The sequence below is a fragment of the Gymnodraco acuticeps genome, unplaced genomic scaffold, assembly GCF_902827175.1.
Source record: "Gymnodraco acuticeps unplaced genomic scaffold, fGymAcu1.1, whole genome shotgun sequence".
NCBI lineage: Eukaryota > Metazoa > Chordata > Actinopteri > Perciformes > Bathydraconidae > Gymnodraco > Gymnodraco acuticeps.
In genome coordinates this window covers 456,360-475,258 of record NW_022990939.1, presented here as the reverse complement: position 1 = coordinate 475,258, position 18,899 = coordinate 456,360, and positions in this window count along the sequence as shown.

The following is an 18,899-nucleotide window of genomic DNA, read 5'->3' as shown; positions in this document are numbered from 1 at the left end:
AATGAAAAAGGATGAGACATTTTGGCCTGCAGCCTCAGGTTGACAAGTTTCTAACCCTGCAAATAAAGCACAGTGAGTCAGTGAGGCTCAGTAGAAAGGCCATCAGACAAACACTCTGTGAATGAATCATTGTAAACATTGACTGAATGCTGAGTCATGTTGAAAGACAGAAGTGTTTTTGTGAGTATTAGTCATTTTTATTCCACTCTTTGCAACCTAAGTAACAGCTCTCTGGAGCATGATTTTAGTAGTGTGCGGTCAAATAAGTTGTTGGCTAATAATGATCAAAACAGTGGTACTTAAGTAATTCTAGTGGGTGTTGTTGAAGGAGCTGTTTAGTAGCAATAGTAGCCATCATAAAAGTAGTAGTGTTGCCAAGTGGCTGGTTTTAAATTGCACCATACAAGTTTCAAACATAGTATCTAGGGCCTGATTTCAAAATGTGCCCAGTATAGGCTGTTTGGCAGGCAACACTTGCACAGCCTGGTCAGAGGAGCACAGTGTTGTTAAGAGCTGTAGTAACTTAGTAAAAATAAAAGAAAGACCATGCACTGCTCTACTAGTGATAACAAGGACTTTCTCAGTGACGAATCGCAGTTATATAATTTATTATTTTAGTGAGGAGAATGCCACTTGTCTTGAGTAACGAGGTTGTTATTTCTCACATTGCTGTTGAGTTTGCAAAAGTATTTGTTTATAGGGCTTTGAATACCACAAGCTGAGTGCTATTTAGTTCCATTTTATTAGAGAGAGAGCAGACATATACGGCAAATATCTCCAGTGCTTAACTCACATGCAAACATACTAGATTTATGAAAAATCACTACAGGTAAGAAGGAACATATGTGAATATTTTTATAAAAAAGGTCTTATTTACTAGAAATATGAGATGTGGTGGTGGAAAATGAGTTATCGAGGCGTGTGTGTGTTTACACTGAGCCCCGTGCAGCCCTCATCCCAAATATGGACGTGTTTATGTTATGACGGACAGAGGAATTTTCTTCTGAATTACCCTATCTTCCACACACACACACACACACACACACACACACACACACACACACACACACACACACACACACACACACACACACACACACACACACACACACACACACACACACACACACACACACACACACACACACACACACACACACACACACAGAGGCTTCCCCTTCCTGTACAGTACGGATCCGGCACACGACCAAAATAAACTCTGGCTAGAAAACAGGATGGCGGGAACACACTTCGGCTTGACACCCTGTGTGTGTGTGTGTGTGTGTGTGTGTGTGTGTGTGTGTGTGTGTGTGTGTGTGTGTGTGTGTGTGTGTGTGTGTGTGTGTGTGTGTGTGTGTGTGTGTGTGTGTGTGTGTGTGTGTGTGTGTGTGTGTGTGAGTTAGCGAGAGACACAGTGAGAACGTAGTGGTGTTAGGGGCCTGACCTCACTACAGGGGAAGTCAGCAGGAAGTCTGAGCCGATTGTTTTTCTAGTTCACTGAGTTCACCACAGCCCCTGTCTTCATAACAATGACCAACTATGGACCCGTGAGCTGTTGGAAAAAACTGCTGTGTGTGTGTGTGTGTGTGGTGTGTGTGTGTGTGTGTGTGTGTGTGTGTGTGTGTGTGTGTGTGTGTGTGTGTGTGTGTGTGTGTGTGTGTGTGTGTGTGTGTGTGTTACTTACTTAAGCTTAATCATATAACATATTACAGAGAATGGGATTACATATTTACACAGAACAGATGTTCTGAAAATCCCTGTTATCCCACTTTTCAAAATGTTTTAAATTATTTTCCAACTGATTACTGGAAAGGAGTGTTGTAAATGTGTGTGTTTGTGTGCGAGCCCGATGAGGTCACTACGTCGGAGCCCGCCAGAGCCTGAATAAACATTTACGACAAAAAAATATTTGTGTCTGCCTGCGAGGTTCGATCTGGCTCGCTGTCAATCCACTTCTGTTTGTCTTTTGTTTCTGCTGTGTTTGGTGGTGGTTAGAGATGAAAGAAAAAGAGGGTAAAGTTTATCAGAGACAAGTACAGGAGTCAATCGTCAGAGGAGGAAGGGGGAAAGTCGAAAAAGGTGGAATGGCAAATGGACGAGAGGAGCATGAAGAAGAGAACAAAAAGGGATGTTTAATTTAGTAAAGAGAGGAGAAATAAAAGAGTAATGAAGGTAAAAGGGAGAAAGAGGAGAGGGACAGGGCGTGGGTGGAGAGGGGGCGAGGTGAGGGTCACCCTAACATCAACAGTGGGTGACACGTGTAGCGGAGGGCAGGAACTCCTGACTGGGATATCAAGCAGGTGTCACTGTGGCCTGCTTTCAATCAGCCACTGGTCAGTACACACACACATGCAAACATAAACACAAACCTATCCCACGGTCAGCTAATGTACACGTTGCCACACACGTGCACATGCAAACTTGGTAAACACATTTATAGAAGGAGAACCAATGTTTTGAGCCCTGGGTTTGGCATTTTAGCCGTTGCCATTTCGTTTTTGAACAGAAGTGACCTGAGTGGGTGGAGCTAAGTACATCCGAATGCTTAACAACACATTTTTAGGCAAACAAAACGTTATTATTAACTTTAATGAACTAAAAACACACTGTGAAAGGGTTTGCTTTACGTCCGCAAGACAACACAGAGAAGACGGAAACTGGACAACGCTACAGTTGCAACCTGTCAATCACAAGGTAGTCCCTCTCTAAAATAAACAGTGATCTGACGCCTCTTTTACTCAAAAATGTAACCATCATTTACAAAATGAACATCATGCTGTATGGAAGAAGACTTGAAACAAGCAATTGAGACAATAAACTCATTAGGAAAATGAACTAGTGCAGTTGCTAAACATTAATAAATGTTTAACCCTCCAGAATGTAAAGAATGTTTGATTTTTTAAGCGTTATATAAATCTCATGTATTGGTTTTTATTATTAATAGCAGACAGCACAAAAAGGCGGACATTTTCTTACCCATTTATTTTATGACGCAGTACTGTAGTGTATTGCCCGACGATACAATTCTGGGTACTCCTCATGAAACAACTGGCCATAAAAACATTGAATCCTAGTTTCTACTGCAACACTATTAATTAGAGGGGGAAACTGTGTTTTTGAGGGCTTTAGTTATTCCTTTGAGTGAACAATTTGTAAAATAAAGAAGGCCCCCTGACACCAGGCAACAATCTGTGCTCACTGAACATACAATTGGTGTGTGTGTGTGTGTGTGTGTGTGTGTGTGTGTGTGTGTGTGTGTGTGTGTGTGTGTGTGTGTGTGTGTGTGTGTGTGTGTGTGTGTGGGTAATTACGCACACAACTTCTCCCTTGTGAGTTTGAATATGTATGTAGCTTAACAGCCAGGCTCTTGAACTTGATTTGAAACCAAACAAACAAACAAGCCTAGTGTAGCTGGAGCCTGAACGCACCGCCAGGCAGTAGCCAGAGCGGTGTTCGTATGTGTTCATGTGAAAATGGGCATGAAAAGGTTTTAAAAGTGGGTGTGTTTGTCTATCCTACAGGAGCCAGGTAGTAAACACAGATGCAGAGTAAACATCTACTGCACGTGCTCAGTAGGGATTTCCATCGCACCCCGAACAGGAAGCAACAGACTGGCACCTCACGTTCAAATACTTGTGTGTTGATATGTGTGTGCACAAGAATCATGGGAAAATGCAGACCCTGCCTCTCGATTCTGGATTGACAGTATTTCTATAGGGGGTTGTTTTAGAACACACCAATACTGTGGGTGTGTCTCTGCGGGACAAAACGTTTCAATGACTTTATGTTTGGCTCCATGTGTGTGAAAACAGTTATTGCTGCAAAAAGATGGTGGAAAAATATATCTACTGGCCCGATTTTCATGAAAGTTAACATAAGGGTACCAAGAAAGAAACCATTCAATTTTGGATCAGTCCAAATCAGTCAAAAAATATTTCACTTGTTGAAATGACCTTGACAAAGGTCTTCAAAATGTACATGCTTTTTGAGTTCACATTGCTTTATTCAGACATGACAAGACATTTTGGATAAAAAGCTCAAATGTAAACAGGATATGTTGCACCTGGAGCACAGGAAGGAGCAGTGAAGTGTTTTACGTTTTGCTACAGGTTGTTTTAGTGATGGATAATACGATTTTTATGAAAATTACCGTTGTCACGCTGTCCCTCTTCTAACTGGCAGATTAAATCATTTATGACCTTACTAACATTTATATGATTTCACTTAGGTGTTCAGTGCAAGTACTATAAAATGTTTACCACAGAAAGGAACCGACTATAATAAATGGTCACAAAATAAATCACTAGCTTTGAACCGTGGAGCTCCTTCACTGAGAGCAACTCCTCTTTAATAGCTAGATAAAATACAGTATTATCCACCGAAGAAAATAATAATGCCATTATGCTCTCAGAAATAAACAACTGCAGTGTATTGAACAGTGCTTGAGCTTTGTACTGAAATGAAAGTAATGGCTTGAACCAGCTGAAAAGAGTCAGAAGTGCATTTGAACGGTCATGCCTTCACTTAAATCGTATGGACTGAAGTGCATTTGAAAGGCGACCTATTTTACTGTTAATGGGTCTATCAATACTCATAAAAGAGTTAGTGGTTCACCCGAACAAAGTTGGAGTGAATAAATGCCTGATTATTAGCTCTTTCTATTATACCGTTATGGTTTTTAAACAAGAACATTCTAAATCTTTTCCCAGGATCCAGTCCCAGCATCTTCTCGGAAGTTCATTAATGAGCAACGACACCTTTTCCATCAATCATTGCAACCAAACTGGGTCTGTCACTGCAAAGATTTTCCACTTAGCACTTTCTGTTTACTAATTAATCCCACATACTGCAACAGCAGCACTTTGGATAGACAGAACAGAAGGAATAGAGGGAGAGAAGGCAGAAAAACAGAGAGGTAATGATTTGCCGTCCCTGCCTGGAAGACGCTGACGAGGGAGAGTGGGCATTAGGAGAGGCCGGGGCTTTTGATTTGTCGCTGTCCACAGTCTGGAGACGCACAGAATCGCAGATATACACCGACGCTGAGAGCCGGCACACACACAGACATACACAGACACAAAATCATAGAGGGCTGCACAAACAAACATTAACACACTTTCAAGAAAAAACACAGACGAGTGTTTCTTCTTAACATTTTCTATCAGCCTGATGTATTGATCCCAAGGCCAGCGGCCATTCATTCTGAGGGATGCCTGAACTGTATACTGATCTCTGCAGACAGTGCAGGGTAAAAAGACAGAAAGACTCCATTTACACATTCATCACATGGCCAGACTTGGTACGAATACATGTATACTGTATGTATGAATGTACAAGCAGGGTAGTTGCCATATAGAAATACAAGTGGATCCTGAGGAATGTAACTTTATAACTATTACATCCATTGCCATACAATGTTGTAAAGATGTTCATGGTCCCCAGAGGATACAGCCCAGTGACTTTGGTCTAAAGCTCAAGAGAAACGAAGCTAGACGTAATACACACATGATTTTCCTTTATTCATTCATTATTAAAAAAAGATTAAAAAGAAAATGCTTGTCCGATATGTGAGGAATTTTGAATGAATGTAAATATCCTTCAGTTTTAATTTTCAGTATCCCATTTTTGAACAAATAGGTTTGCAATTACAGGAGTTTTGCGTTGGTGTACATGGTGCATACATAAACACAATAAGAGGAATTAAGGAGTACAAAAAACGAAAAGAATACTTTTAAAAAAAAGAAAATGTCAATGTATTCTGACAATGTTGGCTGTTGGACAGACATAACAAGAAAGCTCTGGAAAACTGAGACGGACAATGTTCCCAATTTGTCTGACTTTAAATCATAAACAAATTGCACCATGAAAAACAAAGCAAAAACCAAGACAGGGGAAATGTCCCCCCTCCCCTCTATACACAACTACTTGTCATTAAAGGACTGACATCCAGCTTGAGATAAAGCTTAAATGTGGTTGACAATTGGTGGTACATAATCAATATTGAAAACATAAACTCCAGGCGGGATATTCCTGTCAGAGAAGTGCAATAGGACGATGCATGTTTTAGCATATGTTTTGTTTCTTTGGTATATTATCAATCAGGTTGGATCCCACACCTCTGGGTCTCTTAAGACTTCAGGCGTCACCTCACATCCATCCAGCGTGGGAGCATGTTGAGAAGTGAGCTACATATTCCCATCCATCTCTTTGTATCAGTGATAGCTCTTGTTTTTAGCATACAAAACAAGACACAATTGATTATTCTTCCCACTTTCCAATCAGTGAAGACTTCTGAGAAAATCTCATGCATGTGCACGTCATATTTCATCAGGTTTCCTATTTTCTGGAAGCTGTGTCCAATCATGGGTTTAAAAACATTATTTCTCAGACTAAAATGGCTTGAAGAAAGGGAAAGATACTCGGAACGAAGCATCAATGCAAATTGGTAACACTTTAATGTAAGCATGAAGCTGTAATGAGCTTTATTATGTTGAATTAATGTATGGCAAATTAGAGGATGATGAGCTTAAGGGATTTTATTATTTTTCTGTTCCATATCGGGGCTCTATTTAAATGTTTTATGTTGAATTCGCTAGGGTGGATAATCAAAACATTTTCTTATGTTTGTTGAAATATAATTTATAAATCAAATCTTCAGTCCAAACATTTCCATTGGTGTTAAAATAGGACATTAAATAAGCGGTTGTCCAATCACATACAGAGCCGACCAGCTAACCAATCAGAGCAGACTGGGCTCTGGTTTCAGACAGAGGGTGAACAGAGGTGCTGCAGCACAGGCAGTATGAGAAAAATAAAGAGCTTTTGAACATTAAAGCATGGACCTGAACATGTGCACAATAGGGACCCTTTAACTTTTGGCAATAATAATAAATAATGCTTTTTCACAACTTCCATCAAGACTCATTCTGAGAAAGACAACTATAATCAAAGTATAAGATCATGGATGATAAAGTATTGTGAGGAAACTAAGTATACAAAGATGTTTTGTGTCGGTGTGCTATAGTTTCTTCATGCTATATTGATCGATGAACCTATGGATGCTTTGTCTGCCTGTTGTCTACTGAAAGCTCACAATGAAGATCGAATGGTTGAGAAGAAAGAAGGGCCAAAACACAGAAATGACATGACGACAGAGAGGAACATGTACAAGGCCAGGCCACCCTGGTCCCCGCATCTCTGACATTTATCACTTTGTGTAAGAAAGGCTGGGGGCCTCTTGTTCCCTGTCTGTCTATGTGTGTGTGCTCACATATTGTGAAGAGCAATCATGTCTTGATATTGTGATAGTGACATGTCAATGCACATGTGTGTTTAAACGTCACTAGCTTTGGTTTTTCTTCTTGGTGCGTGTGTGTGTGTGTGTGTGTATACCTCCAACTCTACATGGTTAATGTTTTTGTCTGTGTGTGCAGGTGGGAGCATCTGACTATATATTAAACCACACATGTGTTGAGGTGCACACAGCAGGATTAGAGCTCTATAGGGTCCGTGTGTGTGTGAGTGTGAGTGTGAGTGTGAGTGTGTGTGTGTGTGTGTGTGTGTGTGTGTGTGTGTGTGTGTGTGTGTGTGTGTGTGTGTGTGTGTGGTGTGTGTGTGTGTGTGTGTGTGTGTGTGTGCATTCAAGTGTGCCCATATGTGCATCAGCAGGTATATTCTGAGAGGTGACGGAGATCAATAGTGCATTAGGCCCCCATCACAACTGCTTGCCCTGGGGATAGACATCGCAGAGAGAGGCAGACAGAAGGCTGATATTGCTCTCCTATAGGCCACACAGGCAGAGTTACAGGGAGGACACAGAAAGAAAAGAAGCTGTCAGAGAGACAGACAGCTGGGTAAATAGAGTGGGAGAGATATATTGACCGAGGAAGAGATAAAGCAAAGGGCAAAGGGAAACCAAGCAAGAAATGGGCATGGGAGAAGGAGAAAGAAAATGAACGCAAACAAGGGAAGAAAACTGGAGATAAAAGGCAATAAGGCAATCAGTGAAAGACAGGAAGGGGAGCAGGAGAGACAGGTTGAAGGAGGAGGGGTTCGAAGGTAGATATGGGGCAATGACTGCTGTGCTCTCAAGCAAAGAACTGGAGCAGATGAGGAATCCCACTCATCCCTTCATTGTCCCATCACAGCTTTAATAGAGATGTTTAATTTCTGACAGACGAGAGATGTATGGCTCAAACATCTGTCGCCTTGACAAGCATAAAGATCACAACGATCGCGCACCAGCACAACCTCAGAGAACAACTTAAACGTGCACTCCCACAAACATACTCAATACAGAGACATCACTGTTCACTCTGAAGCCGTACTCTCCCTAAGACGATACATCAACTTTATGGAGCGGACAGTGACACAAATGAGAGCATATGTCCAATCTAGCCGAGGCTGCCAGCGGTGTGCGGGCCAGCTGTTTGGCTGGGGAATTATCTAGGTTAAGAAGTTCAACCCCTTTTTCCCCTCTGACTACTGCTATGGAGAAGCAGACGACGGCTCTTTTCCGTTTCCGTCTGTCACAAATACTGCTGGCATCGTTTTACAGTGATAGGAGTTAGGGTTAGGGTTAGGGTTGGGATTACCGTATTTAAAATATGTTTTGAGGTTGTGATAAAGGGTGCAAGTTTTGGAAAGGGTGTCAAAGTGTCATGGGATTTTGATGAGAAAGAAACTTGTTGTTTATATTTAAGGGCAGTCTGAACCGAAACCTGTAAGGGTTGTTTGGGTGGTTTGAACACTGAACTCTGTGTGCAAACCAAACACCGACTGCTTGTTTGGTAAAACTGTTGAGTGGTTAATTTCTGGTATGAACCATTAACAGGGAAAGTATCATTTATTTGATATTTAATTGGTTAAACAAAATCGTTTTTGGGGGACTGGAACTAGGACCCTATCTGCGCCTTTGCTACCACTGAAATCAAAGAATGTACTCTTTATCAGGCTACAAACGATAATAATATCAAGTTAGTTAGCCAGCATCTTAATCTTTAAAATGTAACTTCATCTATGCAATCCTGATAGAGTTGGAAAGCATATCACCGGTGGCGAGGAGCCAAGTGCATGACCAAGAATACAGTAATGATACAAATGTAAACATTGGTTTGACTCAGGAACTGGAATTTGCACTTAACATATATCAATACTTTTGAGGAATTATTCCTTTTATAGAGCCCAATACAAAATCTGTTAATCTTATTTATCTTAAAACAATACAAATGTTAATTTCTTGACACTAAAAGTAAGATTAAAAAAACGAAATGGACTACATGCATGGTAAAATGGCATAAAAATCCACCAACACCAGCACGCCATCACACCTGTGTTCATGTGGTAGTATGAATATAAGTGCACACCCACACATATGTACCTAATGTACATAGAGTTGGCCCCAGGAGTAGAGGGGGTGTGGGCGGGAAAGGGACCGTATAGCTGTAGGGGACTATGCTTTCTGAGGCCATTTTGAGTGTGGCGTAAAGAGCAGCACCATCTGTGACTGGCTATCTAATGAGCAGCTTAATGGGATTGGAACCATGTGGCTTCCACTATATGCCTCTACATGCGTGTGTGTGAGTGTGTGTATCTGTCACACACTCACACAGATGTTGTCCCCCGCACCGGCATGGCCAACATCAGCTTCTATGTGGATCTAATGTGCATCTTTTCTCCCATTGTCACACTCTTTCTGTCTCATGCTCTCGCTCTTTGTGTCTCTCACACACACCAGCAGATGTTATCGCCCCCAGGGTTGCAGACACCATCAGCATGATACCTTGCTAATAGTTTTAGAGGACCCGGGGCGCGGCTCTCAGATCATAATGTTATGGGGATGCTAATACAGTGGGGCAAAAAAGTATTTAGTCAGCCACCAATTGTGCAAGTGCTCCCACTTAAAAAGATGAGAGAGGCCTGTAATTGTCATCCTAGGTACACTTCAACTATGAGAGACAAAATGGGGGGAAAGAATCCAGAAAATCACATTGTAGGAGTTTTAATGAATTAATTGGTAAATTCCTCGGTAAAATAAGTATTTGGTCACCTACAAACTCCACTATGGCCAAGACCAAAGAGCTGTCAAAGGACACCAGAAACAAAATTGTAGACCTGCACCAGGCTGGGAAGACTGAATCTGCAATAGGTAAGCAGCTTGGTGTGAAGAAATCAACTGTGGGAGCAATAATTAGAAAATGGAAGACATACAAGACCACTGATAATCTCCCTCGATCTGGGGCTCCACGCAAGATCTCACCCCGTGGGGTCAAAATGATCACAAGAACGGTGAGCAAAAATCCCAGAACCACACGGGGGGACCTAGTCAATGACCTGCAGAGAGCTGGGACCAAAGTAACAAAGGCTACCATCAGTAACACACTACGCCGCCAGGGACTCAAATCCTGCAGTGCCAGACGTGTCCCCCTGCTTAAGTCAGTACATGTCCAGGCCCGTCTGAAGTTTGCTAGAGAGCATTTAGATGATCCAGAAGAGGATTGGGAGAATGTCATATGGTCAGATCAAACCAAAATAGAACTTTTTGGTAAAAACTCAACTAGACGTGTTTGGAGGAGAAAGAATGCTGAGTTGCATCCAAAGAACACCATACCTACTGTGAAACATGGGGGTGGAAACATCATGCTTTGAGGATGTTTTTCTGCAAAGGGACCAGGACGACTGATCCGTGTAAAGGAAAGAATGAATGGGGCCATGTATCGTGAGATTTTGAGTGACAACCTCCTTCCATCAGCAAGGGCATTGAAGATGAAACGTGGCTGGGTCTTTCAGCATGACAATGATCCCAAACACACCGCCCGGGCAACGAAGGAGTGGCTTCGTAAGAAGTATTTCAAGGTCCTGGAGTGGCCTAGCCAGTCTCCAGATCTCAACCCCATAGAAAATCTTTGGAGGGAGTTGAAAGTCCGTGTTGCCCAGCGACAGCCCCAACACATCACTGCTCTAGAGGAGATCTGCATGGAGGAATGGGCCAAAATACCAGCAACAGTGTGTGAAAACCTTGTGAAGACTTACAGAAAACGTTTGACCTCTGTCATTGCCAACAAAGGGTATATAACAAAGTATTGAGATTAACTTTTGTTATTGACCAAATACTTATTTTCCACCATAATTTGCAAATAAATTCTTTAAAAATCAGACAATGTGATTTTCTGGATTTTTTCTTTCTCATTTTGTCTCTCATAGTTGAGGTATACCTAGGATGACAATTACAGGCCTCTCATCTTTTTAAGTGGGAGAACTTGCACAATTGGTGGCTGACTAAATACTTTTTTGCCCCACTGTATATGCTGATGTGGTGCAATTTGGAAAAGGGAGCCGCCGCTATCCTCATTCTTTTCATAGCTCGGCTCTCGGGTTATTGTACAGTACATTTTTATTGGTGTAATATTTAATTATATAGGCTATTGGGTTCATATTGGTCCATAAAGGCTATGAACTTATCTCCACACTGAGTGCATTGGGCGCCGTGGAGTTTTATTGAAATGTAAATACTGCATCATGTTGCTGCACTGAAAGGGAGATGACATGCAGAGTAAACATGTTATACGACTGCATGCTTTGCATATTGGGTAAATACTGATTCCTATTTCTCTGAGTGCAATCTGTTTATTTATTTTGAGAAGAGACTAGCAGAATATGTCCTTCTAAAATGGAAAAACCTACAATGCATCTGTCACGTCTTAGACATTAGCAGTAAACATCTGCTTGAGTTTGTTATACATTGACATTTCCAAGCCCTTATCAGACATACATCAGATAAATTCCTATACAGTATGTAAAGCGTTAATGTTTGCATAAAAAGAAGCGAGGTAGGAAAGCAATGCTGATAAATTGCAGCTCAAAAGGAAAACAAAAGTGATATATAAGGACGACCTCAATGTTTTAGAAAAAAATAGACAAGAAGAAAAAAATATATAATACTAGAAGAAATAATAAGATAATTAATGGAAAGACCTCTTTGTCGCCAAAAAAGTGCTTGATTTGTCAAATTTCACAGTTTTAGATGTGTGAGATAACGATGAGTGTGTCCACAAAATGTTTTTAATAATTGTAGATACACACACAATAGATACAAAAAGAAAGAAATCAGAAAGCAAACTAAATAATTGACAAAAAAAAAGCATTCGCATAAATATCTATTAAAAATACAACACGCAATGAGATACGGTACATTTGTTTTGAATTTAAGTTGTCTCATTAGCTAAACAAAAGCTAACATGTTGTTAGCAGGTCTCCAGTGTATGAAGCCAAACAGGCATCTTGCTCTCATCTTTAAGCCCCTTGCTGTTTGTAATTCATCAGCTGAATAAATTAACATTCCACACCACTGTGTGAGGGTAGTGAATCTAGCTAATTACTGCTTTCCTATTGTTCTATAATTAATTCTGTCTATTAGCATCTCCAAAGCAGCTCCGAACTGACACATGGCGCTGTTTTTTAAAACCATTTAATGAACCGGCAGTGACAATTAACGCAGGGACAGTTATACAACTCGCTAGATGCTCCCGTTAGTAGCGTCAAATTGCTTTAATTAATTGTGTGTTTTTTTTCTCCCCTCTAGTTTAGTGCTCCTTTCATTTGGTCTCCACGGACTTTAGCAATAGAAAAGTATTAGAATCTGGTCTTACACTCGGAAGTAATATTTATTTTATCATCACACACTTCCAGACTTCTACCAGACCCGACACACAAATGTAGTCTTTCTCATATTTCCCTTTGTCGCCAACATTTTTCACTCTAGTTTATTGCGTTTACTCCTTTTAATGTAATCTATGTCTCCCTGCTGAATCATATTAGATTAGTATCTCAGATAACCCACTCTTCCCTTGGGGGTCATTACTGTTCGTCTTATCATCTTTACCCTCTTCTATGTGTGTCTCTTTCTATATCTCTCTTTAACCCTTCTTCCCTGTACCCTTGCATCTACCCATTATTTCTGCGACTGCATCCAACAAAATGCGCTATTTTGTTAAACTAACATGTTTGCGAGCCAGCTGGGATCAGCTCATGTCCAAAGCTCGCAGGATGTAATGAGATGCTTTCTCTCGACATGCTCTCGGTGCATGATCCCCCCCAAAGTCCCCAGTTTATGGTCACGAGAGGAGACAAAAAGGCCCCGTGCAACCCCAAAGTGGCAGAGACAGATCAAAGAAAAGGGGGGAAGGGAGGGCCCGCTAATGGTGGAGGTCTAGAGGGAAACTGTATTAATGTGATGTCTGCGATTAATACATTGTCAGAGGGGATGTATGTTTGTGTGTGTGGTACACGCCAACTCGTCTCTGGGGTCTTGTGTACATTGTTCAGCCCCCCATTGAACTTCTCTAGCTGCAATATTTTAAACACACGCAGGGCGCTCGGGGGGGAAAGGGCATTATTGTGGTTGTCACATTGGACAGATTAACAAGAGCGATAGGGACCATAATGGTAAAAGACCCTCCGCTTCACTTGTTCCGTCAAGGATCTTTGGAGGTATGGATGGATGGGGTTTGTGTGTGTGTGTGTGTGTGTGTGTGTGTGTGTGTGTGTGTGTGTGTGTGTGTGTGTGTGTGTGTGTGTGTGTGTGTGTGTGTGTGTGTGTGTGTGTGTGTGTGTGTGTGTGAGGCATCATTATGGCATCATGAGAGTCAACACTGGAAGTTGCATCAGCGCCATGCCAAGAGATTCCATCGGGCCATAGGAGGATCTGCTTGCATCAGCATTTTCTTGTCTTGTCTCAACATGTTGTACAGACAGAGCCATGCAAGCAATGCATAGTGTAAACACAAACACATGCAAGTCAATGTTGAAGGGAAAACCATATGTGCCAATAGACTGCAATCAGGCACACAGAGAGAGAAATGTCTTCCAAAGGCTGATGAAATCTGCCGTTCACTGCGAAAAACTGTGACAAGTTTAATGCAAATGCAATCAAATTGGGGTAAAAAGGCACCCGATTGCAGTCAACAGAGTACAGGAAGAAAAAGAGTGATGCAGATTCCCACTGAGGTTTTGCAACAGGGGGCCTCATCCTTCTCAGGTCTTAAAGAGGTAAGCACACGCATTTGTAGTACTATTCGGCAAAGAGAAAGTGTCTCTACTTAAAGAGCCTGTGACACGAGTTTCCCCCATCATCCAAACCCATCAATTTGAGTAAATATTGTCCCCTTGAAAACCGTTACTGAACTGATTTTGGATATTTGTACTTTGATAACCATTAATCTGCCCTTCAATGTTGACCATTTTCTGGATCTTCTCGGGGATTCTTCAAGTCCCGCCAAATTATGTGTGACGTCATTGCGGGCACAGCGCTCCAGCTGCACCGTTCAGGATCCCAGCATCTGCATGTAAACGCACGATGGCGCACACAGCAGCAAGCTCAGACAGCGATGACAGTTTAATTTTGAACGTGTCTGAGAGCTCATATGAGGCTGAAGGATCGGTTTATGTTGTATCTGTTAGAAGTTTAGGAATTAGGTGCGTCAATATGGGAGATCATACGGTCATGTAGCCAGTGGGACTAAAAATCATCCCGGGACTCTCGACAGGCCCACTTCGGTACCGCTAGTAAATTGTCAACGGGGGGAGTGGGGGATGTCAGGGGCGGCGGGTGCTGTAGATAGTAAATGTAAATATGTAAATATTTGTGTCACTGCATCCTGGTAAAATACAAATATAATGCAATGTCTGTGTCTTTGACATTAGCGCTGCTAGCCACCTGTGCCCTGTACTACGAAGCCAGTTCAACAGACCCTGGATATGTTTGAGTAACAAACAAACTAACAACAACAAACTAACAAACGAGATCTCGCTAAGCGGTCCTACGACGCTGGTTATCAACTCGGTAAATCAAGCCAGGGTTTCTCTCTCCAGCTGAGAGCGCGTTCACGTCTAAGACACGAGTGGATCTGACTTTAATTACATTTGACTCGAGTGTTTCGTCAACATAATGTGTTGCTTAAAATAATACTTCTCTTCTGCATACAGTATGTGACACTGTAAGTGTTGCACGGCCAGATACGGCTGGAGAAGCTGACTCAGATAAGGACATATATGATACATTATATGATCGATGATCTGATTGATGATGTAATATGAATGATAAGTGCGACACGTCGGCGTCTTCTCTGCATACGGCAGTTTAAACTGTATTTCCTTTATCCTGTAATATGACTTGAGAGATTTAAACTCCGCACACTGAGTTGATCTCTTTTCTATAGACGACGGAGGCGGGCAGCGTCAGGTAAAAAAAGTTATTTAGCCTTCCCAAACCTGAACCTCACGCGCCGCCTATGGGGGATGTGCTAGTGACTTATCCGACAGGCCCACTTCGGTACCGGCCCATCGGGATTCGTCCCGATGGCCAGTCCGCCACTGCACCCAGCCCAGGTAAACTGTCAACGGGGGGAGCCTCGCTGCGGGGAAACGGTGGACCTGGTGTCCCCATCGGAGTGGGAATAATAATAATAATAATCCGTGCATTTTATCCATTTATTTCCCCAACATTGTGGTGAAAAAACCACACGTTTAATCCATGTTGGTGTACTACAACTACAAAAAGCATCGGTTTGTTTTCTCATCAGGAAATGCAGATCGGCACAAACAAACGATTTTTAATCATCATCCTCACGATCATTTAATGTATCATATGTTCGCCGAATTGACATGAAAGCACTAATAAATGTAGTTTCATCCACTTGAGTTTACAACTACAAAAATAATCGATTTGTTTTTATATCACATCCTACGGGAGGAAATTCAGCAGCTCTCACTACCGATTTGTAATCCTAATGTAATCATCATCTTCACCACGATCATTTATATTTATGTTTGCCGAATTGACATGAAAGCACTGACAAATATGAATATACTGTAGTCAACTTCATTAAAACGTTATTAACGTGCCTAAACTCAGTAATTCACCATTTCTACGCATGACAACACACTTTGTCCGTGTTTGGCTCTCTCGCCGCACAGTGAAGCGTTTCCGCATTGACGTCACTTCCGGCTTCCCCCAAAACTTCAAAATGAGTCGAAGGAATTTCCCCGCGATGTTCGAAATTATTGATATTTAACGGAACGGTATCGCTTTTTCTTTTTTAAACTGACGGTTCGAGATTACTAGTAGCCCAATATTTCATTGCACAACAGTTGTTGGGATGCTGTCACAGGCTATTTAAGTAAAATCAATCTAAATATTCAAACTATTAAAAAACATTTGAGGAGTTGCAAATATATTTAGGTTTAGGCTCCTGAAAAATTAGGAGTGATTCAGACCCTTAAACATCAGCGATTCAACAGAGGCATTCATTCATCAAAGTACAGCTTCGACCCTGCTTCTGAACTTCTTAAGTAGATGCCGATAAATGTACATGAACAGATTTGTTTTACTTTCGGGAGTTACTCTTAATGAGGAGGATTTTACTGATATTACATTATGTTAACAGAACGATGCAGAGCTGCTTTGAGTTGATACATAGAGGACTGATGGCTTCCTTCCCACAATGCTAAAATCAGGAGATGAATGAAAAGCGAAAAATTATATCACTTTGCCAGTACATACGACTTTGAGTGCTAAAGTACAGTTTTACATGATGGGCATGTATCGCTGGTAACCCAAAATGAGACATTAATATGTAACACGTTGGAAAAGATTGGGATTTTCAAACAGACACAAAATCAAGTTAGGACATTTTTTCTGTGCTATTTTATGTCCATATGATTTTAAATTGACCCAATTACAACACAGTTGCTCAAATGTCCAGCTCTCAATTAGTCAGTCACTTCATTTGAAAGCAGTTGATATAAAAAAGATGAACATTTCACTTTATTTAAGCCTCAAACTGTTTTTAATTTTCATAATTTCATTGCCGCACTAAACTGGTTGTCTGAAATATCTTCTTGAGGAACGTCTGGATCATAATCACAAACAGATTTAGTATAAAACATGGCACACTCACATTCATCAATCAAATTGTTCCATTGTCAATTCATTTAAAGATGTTCTGCCCACCACTGAATAGATGTCCTGTTCAGGTTGACATTATGACCTCCCAACCTCAAGAAAATACTGTTAAAAGGCTGTCAGTGAAGAGGTTTAGGGTTACACTGTTGGGTTATAGTGTGGGATTATGTTAGCAGAAAAGAGACAAGTGACACTTTGTTTAACACCTACTTTCTGTCACCTCATATAGGCGGTTTAGCATCGACCCCAGACTCTTCAAGAAATGTGTTAGTAATTAAAGTGGCCACTTTAATGGTTCAAGTCGAACATTATGGGAAGACTGTCAACAGTTAAAGTGACTGCACAAAGGGAAGCACAGGGTGAATGCATGATTTTACGAGTATTTCATGCCTGCGTAACGCATTTCTCATTTTTGCACCTCTGTTTTATCGTTCAGCCTATATTTTAACTACAGAGTGAAGAGTACTCTGATTTTCTGGGTCAATTTCTTTCAACAGAAACAGCTTTTGTAACACACCGTGTAGTTATATCATGAGTGAACCCCCGTGTGTTCGCAGCTCTCCCGGGACCGACTTTAATCAATGCCAATCACAAACAAATTAGCCTCGCCTTAACGCACCACCTCTCTCCTTCCTCGCTGACTAAAGAGGTTTCTCCCCTCAGCCATGCACATCAGAGACATCCCACATGGAAACCTTCCATAAGGAGTCCCTGCAGATATACTGTACGGGTGTGTAAATGGTGAACAGTTAGGTTGCATAAAGAATGTATGAATTTAAATGCATGGAAAGGCATGAGCCATGAAAGACCCAGGAGGAGTAGTAAACATAAAAGAGCAATAGGTATATTTCCATGTATACTTAAATATCCATGCCTCTTTTCTGACTACTAGACGAGTCCGCTGTCAGCATATTCCAGGATAAATGTTTTTTTCAAAGCAGAACAAATGGGATTTTAATTTGTACTAAAACTATTTACAATATTTGCAGTACTGTATTACACTTTCAATACTATAATCCAAAGCATGCCTATCATTTGACAACGTCCATTTATACTGTATGTACACTGTACTACGTCTGAGGATAGTGCCAGAATACAAATGCAAAGCTAACAGAGGTTATATGGGAGGATCTGTGCAGGTGGTGTTTAAACAGTTAAGAGCAGGGATTACGCTAGTTTACAGTAGCTTATACTAACACCAGGGACCAAGCTAATTTAGGGGAGGTGTCTATGTGTTATATGTTTGTGGTGTGTGTGTGTGTGTGTGTGTGTGTGTGTGTGTGTGTGTGTGTGTGTGTGTGTGTGTGTGTGTGTGTGTGTGTGTGTGTGTGTGTGTGTGTGTGTGCCAATAAACCAGCAAACACACCTCAGCAGCATGTGCTAATAACTAGTGTGAGCCACAAGGGCGGGACTGTATCATCACAGCCACACACACACACAAATATGTTTACATCAATGTGCACATGCTGTAGTGTAGACATAAGCAAACAGTTGCGTCAATGCACACGTATATGCAACACATCATGTGCATGCAGACACACAATTTCATACTTTTTCAATGGTACTGTGAAAACCACACAACCTTTTCTCTACTCATGTCTGCATGCGTCTTTGGGTGTTGTATTGGAACCATTGATTTGGGCTAACTGGGTTGTATTTGTGCAATCTTGCGGGGCAACCCGCAATCTTCTATGTTGTCGGCCAGGGAAGATTTATAGCATGCTCCAGGATCAGAATAATGGGTGGACGAGCGAAAGTGGGACAGAGGGCTTTTGTCACTGTCCCTTTCAGTATTCTAATAGAGTGGAGGGGTGTGTGGACACGTGTGGGCACTTGAAGTTGTTTAAACTGCCTATATGACAATGCCACAATGCAGACCTGCAGACACATTTGTTTCTCCAGTTTTCATTTGTTTTAATCCATTGAACCAACACCAGCA